The 20,480-nt window shown below is 34.3% G+C and overlaps 1 protein-coding gene across 4 annotated transcripts in view; it reads right to left on the bottom strand.

The window, feature by feature from the left end:
- Window positions 1-20,480, bottom strand: part of LOC150097387 (spectrin beta chain-like) — a 795,721-nt gene that overhangs the window by 156,833 nt on the left and 618,408 nt on the right. The window lies entirely within an intron of this gene.

Genomic DNA, 20,480 nt, shown 5'->3' with positions numbered 1-20,480 from the left:
CCTACTGAGGATACTATCAGGAATTTAATGATAAGAATTAACTACATTTTAAAATGCCGGAATGAATGATTTAAGTATTCTTAAAAGGTATTCCATATCCTTTTATTGAACTCCAATAAATAGAAGTTTATTGAACTCCTCAAAGGCAAGTATAATAATGAATCTGTAAGTGCGTGCACGCGCGCGTACACACACACACACACACACACAGCTTTTCCTTGAACATAACAAAGAATTCAAATTTCTGGATGCAGAGGAGGCAATAACTGTGATATGTTTGTGCCAAGGGAGATTTGAGTTTAGAGTTACCCCAAGAAGGTAAATTAATCTTGTATAGAGATTTAGGTATTGTCAAGGGTAAGACTGGAAGAAAAGGGCTCCTTTTTTTTTGGTGGGGAAATAATGCAGAGCTGTGTGCTTACAAGGTTTTCCGAACCCTATCGATGAATGTTTTCCATCCACCCATTTACTCATTGGAAAAAATTCACTCCTTTTCATGGCGATGTTCTACACCAGTCCTTGTCAAGTGGTGAAGAACATCTCATCGAAGGCATTTCCTCTTTTTTCCAGGAACTTTACCTTCTACTACTGTTTTGAGAAGTCTTCCTTCCATCTTTTCAATGTGCCCAAAGTACAGTCATGGAACAGAAACCTCGACTTACGTCAAGGTTCTGTTCCATCAGGAAGGAAATAAGTCAATTCGGATGCAAGTTGATACATTAAATCAACAGAGTTATATGGGTTAGGGACTTAACAGTAATAAGTACTGTCATTTTAATTTTTAAACCTTATTATAAAACTGTATTGTGTGTTACTGCCACTATAAAACAGGAGAATAATCACCCAAATCTTCCTCCACAATCACACTTTCATTACCTTCCCTATGTGAAGGACCACACTGCAGCTCTTCTGGTGTAATCTTTAACCCTTTTTTTTTGATGAAAATGTCCAATGTGCTTTGATTATTCCTCTTTTTCTTTTCATCATATGTTTATAGCAAACAAACATATCATGTAGTTTCCTTTCTATTAATAAGTAGCGTTCAACATTGGGATCCATGTCTTCAACCATTTTGAGAACATCGCTAACTGTAGAGAACATTTCTGCAAGATCCTTCACTGTGAACTGAATGAACTTAACTACTTCTCCTTGTTTCTCTTTTTCCTCTTCCTCTTCTGCAACATGTTGTTCCTCCAGTTCGACCAATTCTTCATTGGTCAACTCTTCAGGGGCACTTCCTATGAGTTGAACTATGTTGTCATCATTCACTTTGAGATTCAGACAATGTTTGCTAGTCCCACTATTTCTTCACTCAATTTACAAACGTCGTCATTTTTTTTCAAAACTTCCAAAATCGTGCACAAACCTTTTTAATGCCTTTTTTTTTTTTTTTTTGCATATGCCACTCATACATTGAGAGATCACTTAGTCCCAAACTAAAGCAATATTTTTAATAGTATGATAAATACTGAATACTTTTCAAAATTATATGAGTCTGGTCGTTTCCTTCATTAGCAGAAATGGCTTGTGAAAAAGTTCTCCATAGATGATTTAAACACTGCAAGACCTCCCTGATCCATTGGTTGGATCAATGAAGTAGTGTTTGGAGGGAGAAACATGACCTTGAACTTGGTGAAGATCACCGATATAAGACTGATGACCTGGAGCATTATCTACAATTAATAAAATTTTAAATTCTACATTTTCTTTTATAGAATAGCTTTCCATTTCACTCGCATAACAGTTGATTAAGGCATCTGCAAACAATTTTTGAGTCGTCCATGACTTCTTATTGCTCTGCTAATGAACTGGAAGAGTATGCTTCCTAATGTTTTTGAAGGCTCATGAATTATCACTGTGCCATATCACAAATGGTTTCAGTTTATATGCTGCCACATTACCCCCTAGCAGAATCGTAACACGGTCTTTAAGAGCTTTGAAACCAGGCATAGATTTTAGCTTTTTGTGATGAATTGTCTGCTAGGGCATTTTTTTTCCAAAACAAAGAGGTCTCATCCATATGAAATATTTGCTGTGGCAAATAATTTTCCTCCATAATAATTTTATCCAATTTCTCTACAAATTCCTTGGCAGCCTTCTCATCTGAACTTGTGTATTCACCATACATTTTCACATTATGCAGTGCAAAACATTGCTTGTATGTCATGAACCAACTGGAAGAAGCGTTGAATTTGTAGTCGCAATCAGGCCCTGCTTTCTCCCTCAACATGTTGGAGACTTAGTGCCTTAGCAGTTATGGTCATAGTGCTGCTAAGCAGCATGCACTTTTGGTTCAGATCCACTACATGATAGAAGTAGCTTTTCCAATCACTGATAGGACCTTGTCATTGCTTTGTCACTATTGTCAATTTAATGGAAGCAAATCCTTTCACAGCCTCTAAGATTTTATCCTTATTTTTCAAAATGGTCATCACTATAGAATGAGACCATCCGAAATCATGTGTGATCACACTGACTGACTTACCAGCTACATGTTGATTTATAACTTGCAACTTCGTTTCAAGATCAATTGCTCGCCTCTTTTTCTGTGATTCTTCACTAGGTTTTTTAATTGGGCATGTAGGGCCCCATGTTGTACAAAATATCGCGAAATGATTAACGATAAATACACAAATAACATATTTTTCAAACACAAAATCAACAGAGGAACTGTTGAAGCCAAGTGCGGACTGCCAAGAGAGGTTGCCGCTGAATGTGCTGTTGCCACTGCATTATTGCTAAATAAAACCCTTTTTACTCTACGCTAGCTTGCATCTTGTTCAAAAGTATAGTCAAACATGTTATTTATTCCCTTATGGGATCACAGACGTATCTTTGAAAGGATGTAACTCGAACAGATGTAAGTCGAGGGATGACTTTATTTCAGCTTTCTTTTAAGGAGCCTTAAAGTTTTGTCAATCTTTTCTAGCACCCATCCATTTGACTGCTTTTGAGTATATGATATCCTCAACATCTTTCTGTAACACCACATCTCAAAAGCAACTATCCTTTTCCTACGGACTTCTTTAGGTTCCAAGTCTTACATCCATAAGTAACTGTTGGAAAAACAGCAAAACCAGAATTTTCTAAGCAAAAGTCATGGAAAGACTTTGGTAATAACATAGAAAATCAGGAAGGTGGCAAAGTATTCTGGAGGTTATTGAAAAAGCATAGAAATGGAGGAAAGAGTAATGTAAAAGGAATCAGAGAGGATAAAGGTGACATGGAAACTGGAGATAAAGATATCCTTGATATATGGAGTAAATATTTCATATATCTTTGACAGCATGTGGGAGAAAACACTCAACAGGAATGCCATCTAGAATATATATGTGTACTTGAAGCAGAAAAAGCTATCACAAACCTGAAATGTGGAAAGGTAGCTGGCAGATGATATTCGACCAGAAATGCTCAAATATGGTGGTATAAAAATTTTACAGAGGCTACACTGCATAATTCAGAAGGCCTGGTCAGAGTGTTGAATTCCAAATTGGAGTAGAGAGCATAGTACCCATCTATAAAAAAAAAAGAAAAAGGGAATAAAGCTGAATGAGAGAATTACAGAAGAATTTCTCTACTGAATGTTCCTGGTAAGATTTATGCAGGTATATATGAGAAATGGCTAAGAGAAATTGTGGAAGGGAAGATTGCTGAAGGACAAACCAAACAGAAGTTGTAAGGATCAGATTTTCACCTTAGTAGTTGAGAAATCGTGGGTATATAACAAGGATATGTATTTAAGTTTTGTAGATTGAGAAAAGGCGTATGAGAAGGCACCAAGAGAAAAGCTGTTTAGAATGCTTCAGATATATGGTGTAAATGGGAGACACTATATCATACAATACTTAACCTACATTTCAGTTGTAAATAAGCAGTTAGAATTGAAGAAGGTACAGGGAGAAGGTTTGATGTTAAATCAGGTGTGAGACAAGGGTGTACATTATCTCCATTGTTATTCATCATCTATATGGATCACACTATGAAGGAAAGTTGTATTAAATCTGATATCAAAATTGAGGATGTTAATCTCAGCTCTTTACTTTATGCAGATGATGTGATACATCTAAGTAAATACAGTACAAGTCTGCAGGATTTACCGAGTAAACTGAATAACTATTGTAATAAATTTGGAATGAAAATCAGCATCAAAAAGACAACGACAATGAAAACCTCAACTGTATTCTGAATGGTGAACCTAAAGAACAAGTGTCCGCGTGGTTAGCCTAGTGGCTATGTGCTTCGCAACCATATGCCTGGGGAAGGAGTGTCCTAGGTTCGATTTCCGTTGGAGACGTGAGGAGCTTAAGGATCTTCCTCAGCCATAGCCAAGTAAGCCGGTCTTGGGCACGAGCAGCAGGTCCCCCCCCCCCCAGTTTATCTGAGGTTTTTCATCCCACAAACAGTCAAACTGGCCCTGTGCACACACACTGATATAGACAGGAATATTGCACTTAGGGGATGCAGCAGAGGAGTGGCAAACCAGCTGCATTAATACGCCAGTAACCACCTCATTAGATGGGGACTCAACCCATCCTAGACAGATGAGAAAGGACAGGACAGATAGAACAAGTAAAACATTTCAGATATTTGAGAAAATTTTTTAATGAAGATGGCAAATTATATTTGAAAATAGACAGCACAATTAGGAAAGCTGGTATGTTACAAAGTGAACTAAATAAATTTAAGTGGAATAAGAAAAATTAGTATAAACTCTACACTAGCTGTATATAAGACAGTAAGTATAAGAGTTTTAGCTCATGGATCTGAGAGCTGGGTTAGAAATATAACTCTTGATATCAAAGACTGAAAATCCTGAGAAAGATTAGGCATCTTAATAGATGGTATCAGTGGTAGTATCACATATAAAAATGATGATATTAGGAAAGAGCAATGTTAGCATTCAGGAATGTGTTAGCAGAGCCAATCTCAGGTGGCATGGCAACTTAAACAGAATGGGGGAGGAAAGGTTAGTAAAACAAGTATTCTCGGCTAGGATGGCAGAAAAAAGAAAAATCAAGAATAAGACCAAGATCTAGGTGGATTGATATAATAAAAAAGTACTTTATAAGACAGAAATATAACTAATGATATTGTAATATTGACTGATAACAGATTAATTTGGAGGAGAATTGTCGATAGGAAGTTGGTAATGATGAAACTTTTTCATGTAGTACTATCATAATATCCTCTACACCCTACTGGGGATATATGTCAGGAATCTGATGATGATGATAGAATGAGGTCGAGTCATTTTTAGCCAACAGAGTCAAAACTGAGAGATTCCAGGTTGAATACTCTTTGGTGGATTACCAGAATGAATATATATATGTATATATATATGCACAAATCCCACCTCTAAAGCAAAAGCAGTCAAAGAGCATGTAGTTGGGAAAGTAGAGATGAACTGTTTTTGAGTAGGTTGAGATTTGAGTGTTTGTCAGGAAAAGTATACAAGGTTTTGCATACTGGAGGCCAAAGTAACAGCATTAATGTCAGAACTGAGACCACAAGTATTTCAAAAATCGATTTGGAAAGTTGTGTGAAGTTTGGTGTTAACACGTTCGCTGCCAACTACCAGTATACTCGTAGTTGGTAAACTAGCTACACAAGCCAGCTACGAGTATATTCGTATGACGCTTACCACCGGCAACGAGATTACTGTACTGACCTTGAAGAAATGAAAATGCTTGGCTTGTGGAGCTAGCATCAAAACTGTGTATTCCCATAGATGGTATATGCTCTGCACAAGCCAACTACGAGTATATTCGTATGATGCTAAACGCTGGCAACGAGATTACCGTACTGACCTCGAAGAAATGAAATTGCTTAGCGTATGGGAACAGACTATGCCAAAGTAGCGTGGCAGCGAACATGTTAACCACACAAGTTCCTTATGCAGTCTGTTTTGGTTCAGGTTTCCACACTGGTTATTTGCATAATAATTTGATTTTCTCACTAGTTTTCTTTCTTTATCATTGAACTGTCCATGCTTTGTCCCCACTTTGATGTTTCTCTTCCAGCTTTTGTGACAGTCATCTCTGCTCCTACTGCAGACAGGTCAGATCTGGCTGGACTTGTACATGTGATAAGGGGCTGTTGGCTTTTGACTGATTGTTCACGGACGGTATGAATGCAGATCTACTCGTTGGGGGGGTATCACAAGTCAGTTTTATCAAGAGCGAAAAGTTCGTTCCATCTCTCTGTGCAATCATGGGACCAAAGCAGCACCACCTGACAATTTTCTTGAGGTCAAAACCCTTAAAATGCATAAATCTTACCAGGGAAATGTCTGTGTAATTCTCGCATTTAGTTTCAGGAGTATAACATCTCCAGTTTTTAAATCAGGTTTAATAGCACTCTTCTTCTTAATGTGATCACTATATATGATGAATAACAGTAGAGATAATGTGCACTCTAGTCTTACACGTTATTTAAAATCAAACCACCTCCCTAAACCTCATCCTATTCTAACTGCAGACTTACAACTAAAATATAGACTCATAATGCCCATATAATGTTCCATTTACACCATATAACTGAAGTGTTTAGAACACCTTTTCTGTTGCCACCTTGTCATATGCTCTTCCTAGATATACAAAACTGAAATACAGATTCTTGTTATATTCCTACGATTTCTCAATTAATTGTGAAACAGAGGTTGTCTGATATTGACAATCTCTGTTTGGCAAGAACCCAGCTTGTTCTTCTCCAAGCTTCCCTTCCACAATTTTTCTGAAGTATACATACCTACATAAATCTTGCCAGGAGCAATTAGTAGGGAAATTCCTGTGTAATTTTCACATTTAGTTTTATTTCTCTTTTTACAGATGGGTTCCATTAGAGCTCAACTCACCGATGAATTATGCATTGAAGCCACTGTAAAAATTTATACCTTCATATTTGGGCATTTCTGTTCGATTATCATCTATCCTAGCTGTCTTTCTACATTTCAGGTTTTTGATGGCTACTTCAAGTATTGATATATATATATATATATATATTCCATATTATATTTTCGTTGAGTGTTTTCTATCACCGTGTCACGTTTTCTATTACTATTTTTTTTTTCATTTAGCAATCTTTCAAAATAATCCCTCCAGTCACCTGCAAAATACACGAGAAATCTCCATCACGCAAAATGAAAGTGACAATTTTTTCCTCTTTGCTATAGAACAGTAATTTTCAACCTTTTTCATTATATGGAACACCTAGACTAATTATTAAAATTCTAAAATATATTCTTTTAATTTTTTGACGATCTGGCAAAAATAGGCATTTTGATTGATTTACACACACACACAAGGCATTAATAATAATAATTACTTATCCTTTTTGCTCCAAAAAATTTAAACCATCTTTTTGACATTTTGAGTAAGAAAAACAATACTCAAAATTATTTTTTCAAATGAATATTAAATGCTGAAAAAAAGAGAGCCAAAAGGCTTCACTTTGGCGATGCAAAATTATTAAAATTAAGTGGATATTGAATTCAACATTATTTCAAAGTCAAATAGAGAAACTACAAGAGTTTCATGTCGAATATATATAGAAACTATAAAATTAATAACGGAAAAAAATAACGTACAAAGATTATTTAATAGTATAATTTTTCCTGTGTGTCACAGGCATCTTCAATACATTAAGCTCAAATGAAACAATAACTGACAATTCCAAAAAGTGCCACCTAAGTGGCTGGTGTAAGATAACTAAAAAGGTCAATAAATTTCCTAAAAAAAATAATACAAAAGACTAGCTGATTTGTAAAGTACCATCTCCCATAAAGGGGATAGATGTAAGCTGTCAGATCTGTTTAAGTTAGATCGGATCCTACCCGGAGTCAATTGAAGAGACTTAATTCTCTTATAGATAATGTATCTATATGGAATGAAGATCAAAAGAAAAAACTTAAAACCTTCTTTGGTCATCCACCTAGATTGTATGGTCTTCCAAAAGTTCATAAACCAGGCATTCCGTTAAGACCAGTTGTAGATGGTATAGGTTGCCCCACTTACAAATTCTCAAAATTTTTATCAAATTTACTCTCCTCTTCAACTAGAAGAACTGATACTTATATAAAAAATACTTTGGATTTCAAAAATAAAATTTCAGATCTTCATTTGGACGTTTCTGATATCATGATCAGTTTAGATGTTGTTTCTTTATTTACAAATGTGCCTTTTTCGGAAAGCATTGAATTACTACAACAGGAATTTCCTTCAGACATTGTAAACGTATTTGATTTTGACTGGTTATTTTTCCTTGAAAAATAAGTTGTATCAATAAATTGAAGGAACAGCAACGGGTAATCCTCTTTCTCCTGCTATCTCCAATTTCTTTATGGAACATTTTAAACAACGTATCTTTGACAACCTTTCTCCCAGACCTACTCATTGGTTCAGATATGTCGATGACATTTTTGCTGTATGGAATGGCTCTTCTGATGAACTTCAACAATTTCTCACTAAGTTAAATGCATTTCATCCTAGGATCAAGTTTACCCTAGAAGTAGAATCAAATAAGCAGTTAGCCTTTTTAGATCTTCTAATTCTTCGCCAACCAGATGGTAACCTACATTTCTCAGTTTATAGAAAGAAGACTCATACAGGCCATCATATCCATGCGGAATCTCATCACCATTCCAGTCAAAAGGCAGGAACTATTATAACACTAGTTCATCGGGTCTACTCCTTTTGTTCTTCAGACGATCTTTTACAGAAAGAACTACAATATATAACTTCTTCCTTTCTATCTAATGGTTATAAGAATTACTTCATTAAAAGAACTTTGAGTAGTTTTAATATGTCTTCCTCTTCAAACACAGAAGAAATAACGCGCATTCCTATCCCTTATGTACAAGCCATCAGTGAACGTATAGCAAAAGTTTTAAAACCATTGAATATTTTTGTTGACTTTCGACCGTTTAGAAAAATCTCCACCTTTCTCGCTTCTCCTAAGGACAAGAGGACAAGCTTCCACATCTTAATCATCCAGGTGTCTACCAGATTCCGTGCTCTTGTGGATTATCTTATTTTGGACAAACGGGAAGATCTGCCGCTATTCGGCTAGAAGCACACCAATCTTATACTGAATACTTTAAACCTGAAAAGTCTGGACTTGCAGAACATGCCATCTTCACTAGACACAGAGTTCATTGGAGAAAAACAAGAGCTCTTCACAAAAGTCAGTTTCTCATGGAACGGCTTTAGAAAGAAACATGTGAACCTCTACATCATTCTCCTAACTTAAACAGATCCGACGGCTTACATCTATCCCCTTTATGGGAGATAGTACTTTACAAATCAGCTAATCTTTCCTAACTTTTTATTGTATTAATTATTATTTATTTATTTATTTATTTATTATTATTATTTTTTTTTTGGAAATTTATTGACCTTTTTAGTTATCTTACACCAGCTACTTAGCTGGTGTTTTTTGGAATTGTCAGTTATTGTTTAATTTGAGCTTAATGTACTGAAGATGCCTGTGACACACAGGCAAAAATTATACTATTAAATAATCTTTGTACGTGAGTTTTTTCCGTTATTAATTTTGTATCGATATGTCTACTCACGGTATACCTCTTTTAAAACTTAGAACCTATAAAAGTTTCGGCAGATCCAAGCATAGGCAAAACCTTTCATGACAGGGGCAACTTGTAGTAAAGGTGGAGTAAGATCTGATCACTATCCTTAGTATTTCCATATTTCCAATAATGTAAAACACATCTCCTAGCAAAAATGTATGATGTTACATTGGGGGGGTCACTATCCAGACGGGTTTCGACCTTTGTTGAGGTCTAGTCAGTGGGAGCCAGGCCCAGATGTAAATACTCAAGTTGAAGTGATGTAAAACTTATATACTTGGTAATAAGCATAGGCAAACCTGTCAGGAAAGGTTTGCCTACGCTTGGATCTGCAGAAACTTTTATAATTTCTATATATATATATTCGGCACGAAACTCTTCTGTAGTTTCTCTATTCGGCTTTGAAATGATGTTGAATTCAATATCCACTTAATTTGAATAATTTTGCATCACCGAAGTGAAGCCTTTTGGCTCTCTTTTTTTAGTAATTCTTGGTGCCTTTTGTGATCTGACACCTTTTTTGGCAACTCGTATGATAAAGTATATAAGTTCTGCATCACTTCAACCTGAGTATTTACATCTGGGTCTGGCTTCCACTGAATTCAATATACACTTAATTTGAATATTAAATGTATTAAATAATATACATACTTGCAGTTAATTTTAATGAGATATCTGAGCTTGATGTTGTTTCAGAATGTCTTTTGTGCGAGGTCAAATTTTAGACAGGCATACTCTTAAATCATCTTCCAAGGCTTCCAGCCATGATCTATTTTGTTCTTAATAACATTCATTGCGGAAAAGCTTGATTCGTACAAATATGATGTGGAGAATGGAAGAAGTACCGTATTTTCCGGTGTATAAGACGCACCCAAGAAATTTAATACAATTTTCTGGAAAAATCCTAAACTTTAAAGTATGATTTAAAAAAAAAAAAAATGGATAAAATAATAGGTAATTTTTAATAGTAAACTGACCTTTTAGAAACTGCAAAACCCACGTCACTGTCATCTGACTCTTCTCTATCATCATTAATTTCTTCTTCCTCTTGTTCTTCATCATCATCTTCATATAAGAAATGATCTTCACTTCCATCAAGGGCGTTGCTAATTCCACATTTCAAGAAAGATTTAACAAGAAAGATTTTTGTTGAAATGGCAATGCCATTTTGCCGATTTTCTTGCACCCATTTCAAAACTTCGGTCTCTAGTTCTGGCCACCTCACAATTTTTCCACGTTCCGCGCGCTTTTCATTACGCAAATTGTACAAAATCTCCTTCTGACCACGCCAAGTTCTAATCATTTTTTCTGTAAGTGGAGGTCCAAAATGTCTTTCAACTTCCCTATTCCCGTGTTCTTCTGCATATTTTACAACCTGCAATTTGTAACTTGAAGTATATGAATGTCGCCTGTTTTTTTCCATCACTAAAATCTATGGGGAAATATCAAACTGAACACAAAATATCTCAACACGTTAATTCAATACTGATAAACATCGGTAACTGATTACTCGGATAAGATATTATGAAACTTGAATAGGGCTTCCCCGTTCTTAGCGAATGATGCGCTAGAAGTCACGTGAAGGTCACACATCAATTTGATTGCACCATTAACCACCTACAAAGATCTTGGAACATAAAGGGAGTGCGTATGACTTTGAAAAGAGGAAACAATCTTTACCTTCATTATATAAGACGCACCCCATTTTTAAGATGAATTTTTAAGGTAAAAAAGTGCGTCTTATACACCGGAAAATATGGTACTTCTATTGATCTTTTGGTAATATTGGGAAATTCACTTCTTAGAGATAATCAAAACGAAGTAGTATCTATTGTTGAATGTTTTAGTTTTAAACCTCTGTCATTTCTTTTCTGCTAATTCATCCTCTTCTGTAATCTTTAAATTTCCCAATTTACAAGCACTTAAGATAAACGGATCTCTTATCCAATTGAAGGATGTTTAGCATATGTGAAGCAAGGGAAAATATTTTTCAATATTTGTATTTAGTAATCTTAAGGTTTGTAAAATTAGATCTCTTAGATTTTCATTCAGTTTGCACTTTTTCATTAGTTCAAACATATTTACTGCATTTTCTTTTCTGATTCTTTCTTCCCAAAACATTAGTTGTTCCTTGAATGCATTAATTTTGTCAGTGGAAGTAAGGATGTTTTCACAGTCTCCTTGCATACTTTTATTAAGTGTATTTAAAGATTGAGATAAATCAGCAAGAAATGCAACCTTACACCATCAAAGCTCATTGCTAAGAAAATCTGATAACTCAGATTGTTGAGTTGACAAAAAAATTAGAATTTCCTCTTTTAGTTCATAAAATCTTGATAAAACTCGTATGGGGGATAACCATCTCACTTCTGTATGTATTAACAACTGCGTGTAAGAAGCTTCCATTGAGGAGCATAGTGCTGCAAACAATCTTGATTGTAAGCCTGGCTTTTATATAATTGACGATTTTGATAGTCTCATCTAGTACTTTTTAAAGCTCAGGTACCAATGATTTTGACGCTAGTACTTCTCTGTGGAGAAAACAATGTGTAAAAATAATTCTAGTGAGATAGTGTAACAAATCCTTTTATATTTCCTTGAGCAGGCATCATCCATGCAAATACTGATGCAAGAATCTCAAGACAAGTTATGGCAATTAAAGTAATTATCGACAACATCAAAAATATCTTGGCCCTTCGTTGTTTCCAGGAATGGTCAACAAAATAACAACTATTCTATAATATTAATTTAATAAGCCGAAAGGCTATTTGGGCCTGCTGATAGTTTTTTTCGGCATGAAACTCTATGGATTTCGATCCGAGTTTCGTACCTGGCTATTAAAAACATAAAGAGAGTTTCCATCCCCCTTTCTATTATTCTATAATATCTTCCTTATAAATAAATCTACTGAAGGCCAGAAGTTGAGCTTTACCAGTTACATCAGTTGATTCATCCAACAGAATAGCAAACATATCTGCTTCTTTAATGGGAGATAGCACTTGCAACTCAACATCTTTGGCCAAATCCTGAATACGTCGATAAACGGCATTATCTGACATAGGAATTTTTAAAATGTCCTTTTCATATTCCTCACCAAATCACTGATTGCAAACATGATATTAACAATTTTACAGCATGCTGGCAGAATTACAGATTCTGCAATTGTGTGAGATTTCATTTTTTAGCAACAATTTCTGCGAATGCATAACTGGCTTCTTGGGCTTTTTCAAACACAGTTACAAATTTAGTCCATCTTTTTGCTTGAATAGTTTTATCCGGTACAAGTCTTAAAATATTCAGCTGGTTTTTCACTCAAGTGAGAATGTTTAGATTGTAAATGTCTTTTTAATTTACTTGGAACCATAGCATTGTTTGCTAATTTTTCGCCACAAACTACGCATGTAGGACGTGGCGGATCTTCTTGGCTGGAAATAAAGCCAAATGACAAATAATTTTTGTCGTAATCGCGAACATTAGTTTTTAATTTAGTTTTAGAAGAACCAGTACTAGATATGGTATCAGCTGCTGATGTGCTGGGCAAAACTAACTTCACTTTCTTCTTTCTTTCTTTCGACGTACTAGCTTCAATTTCTTCATTGTCTTCAAATTTTCGTTTTTTATTACAAATTTATCCATGTTAAAGGAATACTATTGAATAAAATTAACTGAATGAAAAAAAAAAAATAAATAAATAAATAAATAAAAGAACTCTTACTAGTTACCTTAAAAATAAAAGAATTAAATGAAATTATTTGTGAACACACTTATCTAAAGATTAAGGCTAATTAACACACAATTTTAAACCGATTCACCAACCATAAGTTTCATACAATATAAATAAGGGAGCTTCAGGTGCGGATGGAAGACCAGACACTAATAAATATATGCCCAAATTACAACATTTATATACACTAGCCCATAAGTTTGATGCTGCTGACTTAGGTTTCCCTTATACAGTGGCACTGTTTTTTTTTTTTTTTTTCCCCCGGGCGCAAGTCGAGGGATGACTCTATTTAGACATATTAGATATGTTTGACACTTTTTTGAAGAAAGATATAGATCAAGACAAGTACAAGACTAGTATAAAGAAAATTTCAAATGCAAGAGCTGAACGCTCATTTTCACTGTTGAAACGAATAAAAAATTATTTAAGAAGCAACTTGCACCAAAATAAAACAAGTGACCTATCGTTATTATGGATTGAATCAGATGTAATGGACTAGATTAATTATGATGTTCTTTCAATTAACTTGTTTTCACAAATCTCGCGGCACACTGGTTGAAAATTGTGCTATAGAAGATCATCATAGAACACATACAGTATTATAAAATATGTGTAAGATGGGTGCTAAAAATGTCACTGATCACAAAATGCATGCACAGTGGCAGCATTTTGTTTTGTGAATGGTATCATAATGAAGGAGACACATTTTTGAACTACATAGCGACAAAAGATGAAACCTGGATTTCTCGCTTGATACCAGAGAGTAAGCAGTAATCAATGCAACAGCAACAGCATAGTAGATCTCAAAAGGCATAGAAATTCTTCCTGAACGAAAACACACACACACACTTTTTTCTCCCCCCATATGGAGCCTATAAAATTTTCATGACAATTTTAAAGTTTCTTTAATCTACTCTTAATAGAAAAATATTATTATTTATTAGCAAAGATCTCTAGGGAATCAGGACTCATTGCTACATATCACTCACACAAGCTGTCCTATCTTTTCTTGAACTCATTTCCACTACTTACACTCACTGCTTCCAAAGGAAAGCCATTCCAATCGTGCCCTTTCCTATGAGAGAAAAATCTAGCTCTCACCCCTTCTTGACTACATTCATTCTCAACTTCAAGGGATATCCTGTTGTTCTTTATCAATGCTCCATAAGATGAAAATTCCAATATGACCCTTTCAAAAGTTTGAAAGTCTCTATGAAACACTCTTTCTCCTGTTAGTGTCTGCAATCAACAACTTCCCGATGTCATGATCTACATTCCGTAGTCTGAATATCATTAACACACTCCTTTGCATCTGCTTCACCTTGAAACTAAGCGACCAGATCTATGACCAGAAGAAGGATCGAAAGACACAAAGTAAAAATATATCAGCATCCATTGATTTTGAAAGAATTTAGTTGAAATAATATCTCATAATTTATTTAGCTTTATATATACAGTTGGTCCAAGATCTACAAAGGCCATCCCATTAACACATTCACTGAATACCACATTACTCCTGTAATCCATACACAAGGATTGGCTTTAAGGACAAATTATTTAAGATACTTTTACTCAGGCTACTGCACTGTACTAAGAATACAGATGAAACATGGAATGAAGTGACTGCAGAATGTATGAATGGTGTTTGGAACAAGCTGCTGAAAATGTATTTAGATTTAAAAATTGAGACAAGTAGAAGACATTAGAAACAGATGCCACGTTACATTAATTTATTATTTATTTTTGTAGAATTTTCAGTTATGTGTCGATTTCAATATAATAGGAACAGATAAACATAAAAATAAACAACAGTTAAATTGAAAGTGCATGATATTACATGCACTATACATGTACTGATACATTTTAGGGAATAAAATAAAAATAAAATAAATTTCAAAACCACAAATGCATAGATGGTACACCATGATGAGATTTCACAGTGGCTGGGACTTCACACAAGGTCCTCACTGTTTTCATCACGAAACAACGGTAAACAGTGAAAAGAAAGTCAGCTATTGGAACAAACTCAAACTCAGCATCTAAAAGAAGAAGAAGAATAAACCCCAAAACAAAAGATAGGAACCATAATTATAAGGAGTAGGAAAGGAAATCGAATTTGCAATAAAACTGGAAAAGTACCAGGTGGACATAATTAGCATTAGTGAGACATATAAGACAACAACAGGTGAGATCTTATTAATAATAAGTATCAGATGTTACATTCAGGCAATAATGATCAAGGAAAAGAAGGAGAAGTGATAGCATTCAATACTAAACATGATGACAAACTTCTTGATTGAAAGACAGTTCCAAGTAGAGTTATGTGGGGAAACTTCAAAATGGGGAAATGGACAATGAAACTTATTGTGTCTATGGACCCACAGAAAGTTCTTCTAAGGAAGATGTGGAGGAATTTTTCATTCGCTTTTCAATCATTAGAACAGGCAGATGACAAAGAAAATGGAAAAAGTCCCTGATGGAGATCTGAACTGCAGTGTAGGAAATGAATCCCACAAAGCATATAGGAACATTTTCGGAAAGTTTCAAGAAAAGGGCAAAGCTAATAATAATTAAGTACAGCCAATTCTCCATTTACATGGTGGATTGGTTCCAGAAAAATTTGTGCAAATGAAAACCGTATAAAAAAGAATACAGTGCATATGAAAAAAAAAATAGAAGAATGGTTCCAGATGTGAAAACCAGATATGAACAATAAGTTATTTTCACACAAAACATATATACAGGCATCTCTTAAAGAAAATAGTGTGTCACTAATAAAACAGAAATTCGACAAGGTCCAAATATACCCACACATATGGTTATCAGTTAAATTTTATTCGCCATCACTTTCTGACAATAGCCACATTCTTTTGTGTGAGGGTGGAATTAAATCATTTCCATCACTTGAAACACTTTGGCCATCCTGTTCATACAGCAATGGTGAAAAAAGTTTTCTTCAGTAAAAGAAATTAAATGAGCACTAATTTCCAATAATTCTGAAGGTTGATTTTTTTTTTTTTATACCACGAACTCTGTAATTAATCGTAGAGATCCTGTTTTGACTAGATCTTTATAATTCTTCATATCGCACCATATGACTTCAGTTCACGTTTAAGCTGTTCAGCTCATTCAGTATTTGGAAGAAAATGACTTTGCAATTTACTAGCCATTTGAAGCCCTTCTTTAATTAATCCTGCAGTGAGTAGAATCTCTTCATCATCATTATTTTTTCTTTTTCATTGAGATTCTCAAAGACACCTTCTATTATTTCGTCATCACTAACAGCCTTGTCAACCATCAATTCTTCAATATCTGCAGACAAAAAATAATCAAATCCTTCTCCACAACCAGTATGTGCTAATCTGATGATGTTGGGATATTCAGTTGTATGCAAAGATAGTTTTTCTTTTTCACACATTCTCATCAAGTAGCTTTCCAGTATGCATTTAAAGTTGATAGGTTCAATTCTGATAATGCGAACTTAGCAAGATTGATGCAATCCAAAATAGAAAATTTCCTCCTCACGTCAATAATTCTCAGTAAATTATCCTTATCTAGTTTATCCAAAATGTATTGGAATCTTCTTCTTATGTAGTAAGTTTTGAAGGTAGCGATCACACCCTGGTCAATACATACAATATCCGTAATACAACCCTGGTTGTATTACGGATATTGTATTAGGTGGCAGAAAACAAAATTCTACATTCGGGTGTTCTAAAACAGGATGGACAGGCACATTGTCTATAATCAATAAAACTTTAATGTCCAGATTTTTTTCCATCAAATAACGTTTAATTTCTGGAACAAAACATTGATGGGAGCATTCATTCAAAATATATTTTGTAACCCAACCTTTTTTGTTTGCCTTCCAGTGCACTTGTAACGAGTTAAAATCCGCACCTTTCATTGCCTGTGGCCTTAGGAATCGATCAATGAGTAATGGTTTTACTATACGATCTCTTGAAGCATTGCTGCAAAATAATAGTGTCACACGATCCTCAGCCACCAACACTTTTTTGTGATATCACTATAAGTTCTACTTGGCATTTGTCAACATTCTGTAACATAGAGTAAACCCTGATATTTAAAACACCATGGGGATTCTCCAAAATTCAAGTTTAAGTACATATGTACCATACTAGGAAATGATAATTATAATGGAAATACCCTTTTTAACAGAACTGAATTCAAAGAGAAATTTTAAAGTGCCATTTGAACAGTGTTAAATCAAAATATACAGTCTAAAAAGAGAATTGCTTTTGTTTTCTAAACCATGTTATTTCGAAATCGTGTAAAAAAAAAAAAAAGAAAAAGAAAAAAAAAGTTGTGTAAAAAGAGAATTAGCTGTATTTGTGGGATTTTGCTCAAGACATGGACTAGTCATTACTAACATCATTTTCCAAATAAAGATGTGCACAAGTTCACTTGAGAAGAAACAAGAAAAACGAAAACCTCACTGACTATGTAATTGTTGATGGTGATATCTTCATGCTGGTTCAGGATATAAGAGTGGACAGAAGATTTGAAATTGGAAATAACCATTACTTAGTGCTAATCAAGATAAAAATGAATATTGCATTGAAAAAAATAGTATGTAAGAAAGTTTTTAAAAGAATTAAAGTTGAGCAGCTCTTAAAGGTAAACTATAGAACTGACTACTACACAAAAATTATTGATGAAAAAAATGAAAGATTGAAAAAAGAATCAAATCTTCAAGTCTCAGTGACAAACTCTGAAGAAGATGCTATTCAGCTAGGAAGGTATGTGGTGAAGTAGTCTGCAAAGAGAGAAAAATAAGAACCTCATGGTGGATACAAGAAGTTAAAGAAGCAGTCCTGGAAAAGAAGAAAGCATACCAAAACGTTGGCAGATGCCTTAAAAGCACTTAAAAGAATACAGAGAAAAATATAAGAGAGCTAAGATACATGTAAAATAGCTAAACAAAAGCCATGAGAAGACTTCGGTTGGAATATAAAAAAATAAATATCAGGAAGGTAGCAAAATATTCTGGAGGCTATTTAAAAACCTTAGAAATAGAGGGAAAAGTGCCATAAAAAGAAACAAAGATGATAAAGGTAATATGAAAACTGAAGATAAGGATATCCTAGATGTCTGGAATAATTACTTCGTCAGAAGGCAAATTCCAGATGATTGCAGTAGAGCTCTCACAGTGAGAAAAAAAGATAATAAAGCTGAATGTGAGAATTAAAGAGGAATTTCTCTACTTAGTATTCCAGGCAAGATTCATGCAAACATACTTGAGAAGTTGAAAAAGATTGTGAAAGAGAAACCTGAGAAGAACAAGCTGCATTCAGGCCAAACAGAGGTTATCAGGATCAGATTTTCACTTTATGACAAATAGTTGAGATATGGGAATAGTCATATTCCCATGATTTGAACATAAGGATCTGTACACAAGTTCTGTAGATCTGATAAAGGATTATGACAAAGTGCACAGAGAAAAAAGCTTTTCAAAACACTACAATTATATGGGGTGAATGGAACATTATACAGAACAATACACAGTCTATATTTAAGTTGTCAATCAGCAGTTAGAATTGAAGGAAATACAGGAAGATGGTTTGATGTAAAATCAGGGGTAAGACAAGGAAGCACATTATCTCCACTCTTATTCATCATCTGTATGGATCACATTATGAAAGAAAGTAGTGTTAGGCCTGATATTTGAATTGGACATGTCAAACTTAGTTCTTTGCTTTATGCAGATGTTGATGATGTACTCCTAAACACATATAGTTCATGTCTCCAGGATTCTAAAACTAAATTCAATGATCAATTCAAAAACAAAAATCAATTAGCTGCAAGAAATTGGTATGAAAATCAGCAATAAAAAGACAAACTATGAAAATAGGGAGGGGCATAGAAAACTTCAGCTGCATTCTGATATCCTATAGAAGAAGTAAATTATTTCAGCTATTTATGCACAATTTTTAGTGAAGATGGCAAGTTAAATCTGGAAATAGATAACAAAATAAGCAAAGCTGGTATGATGGATAGTCACCTGAATAAGTTTATATGGAATAAGAGGGAAATTAGTAAATAAAATACTAAACTAGCAGTATACAAGACAGTGTTCAAATCAGTTTTAAGTTATGGAACTGAGAGTTGGGATAGAAATAAAGCACTTAATCAAGGATCACAGTCCACAGACATGAGAATTTTCAGAAAAATTAGGAGAGTGAACCGATGATATCAATGGCAGAATCAAATTAAAAATGAAGATATTAGAAAGGAACTTGACGTTGTTAGCAGAACTAATTTAAGGTGCTATTGGCCACTTAAATAGAATGGGCGAGGAAAGATTAGCAAAACATGTGTTTTTTGAAGCCAAGATCGTAGGAAAGAGACACAGAAAAAGACCATAGTGGTGGTGGGGGATTGATTCAATCACAAAATTCCATTCATACTTAGAAGTAGGAATGGAATGTTAGATATGACAATACTGGAGTAGTCACAAGTAACAGACTAATTGAGGAAAACTGTTGATAGGAGATTAATAATAATGTAAACCTAATCATGTAGGGTTGTCAAAGTAATAATATGAACACTCCTTGAGCATATATATCAGAAAATTGATGATGTAATTTCAAATTTAAATAATTAATTATAATTTTTATATGACACAAGAGTGATGAATATTATTCAGGATAACTTCCCAAATCTGACAAAGTTTAGTGCAATTATTTTTGTTGAGGGTTAGTACTGCAATGCTTAACAGACAAAGTGTGGCGAGCAGAACCAGATTTATCAGGCTCTTTCAGTAAAATATATTCTTGAAGACAAATTTGAGCAAAACAATCAGTCTGTTCACAATAACAGAGGCTGCAAGAACAAGGGATTCTGTAAAATCCAGTATAAAAGAGAGAGATGAGGATATTTGTCTCTTGGAGAGATAAGGAACTGGACGAATATAGATTTGTAGGTCAATCTTGGGAATAAAATGTTATTTTATTCTTTGAAATCTATTAATATAGATTTATCCTTCTACAGTTGATAGCACATATAATATGATATGGTTTCAATTTAACTGTTGATTTTTATGTTGAATTGAAACTGTATTCAAATGTAGTGTATTGAAAATGGCCACGAAACAGTCAAATCTGCAAAAATAAATAATAAATTAACATAAGTAGCATCCATATTTATTTATTG

Source organism: Typopeltis vanoorti, chromosome 17 (genome assembly GCF_054136105.1).
Source record: "Typopeltis vanoorti isolate ZY-2024b chromosome 17, IOZ_Tvanoo_1.0, whole genome shotgun sequence".
Lineage (NCBI taxonomy): Eukaryota > Metazoa > Arthropoda > Arachnida > Uropygi > Thelyphonidae > Typopeltis > Typopeltis vanoorti.
This window is presented reverse-complemented; position numbering and strand designations above follow the sequence as displayed.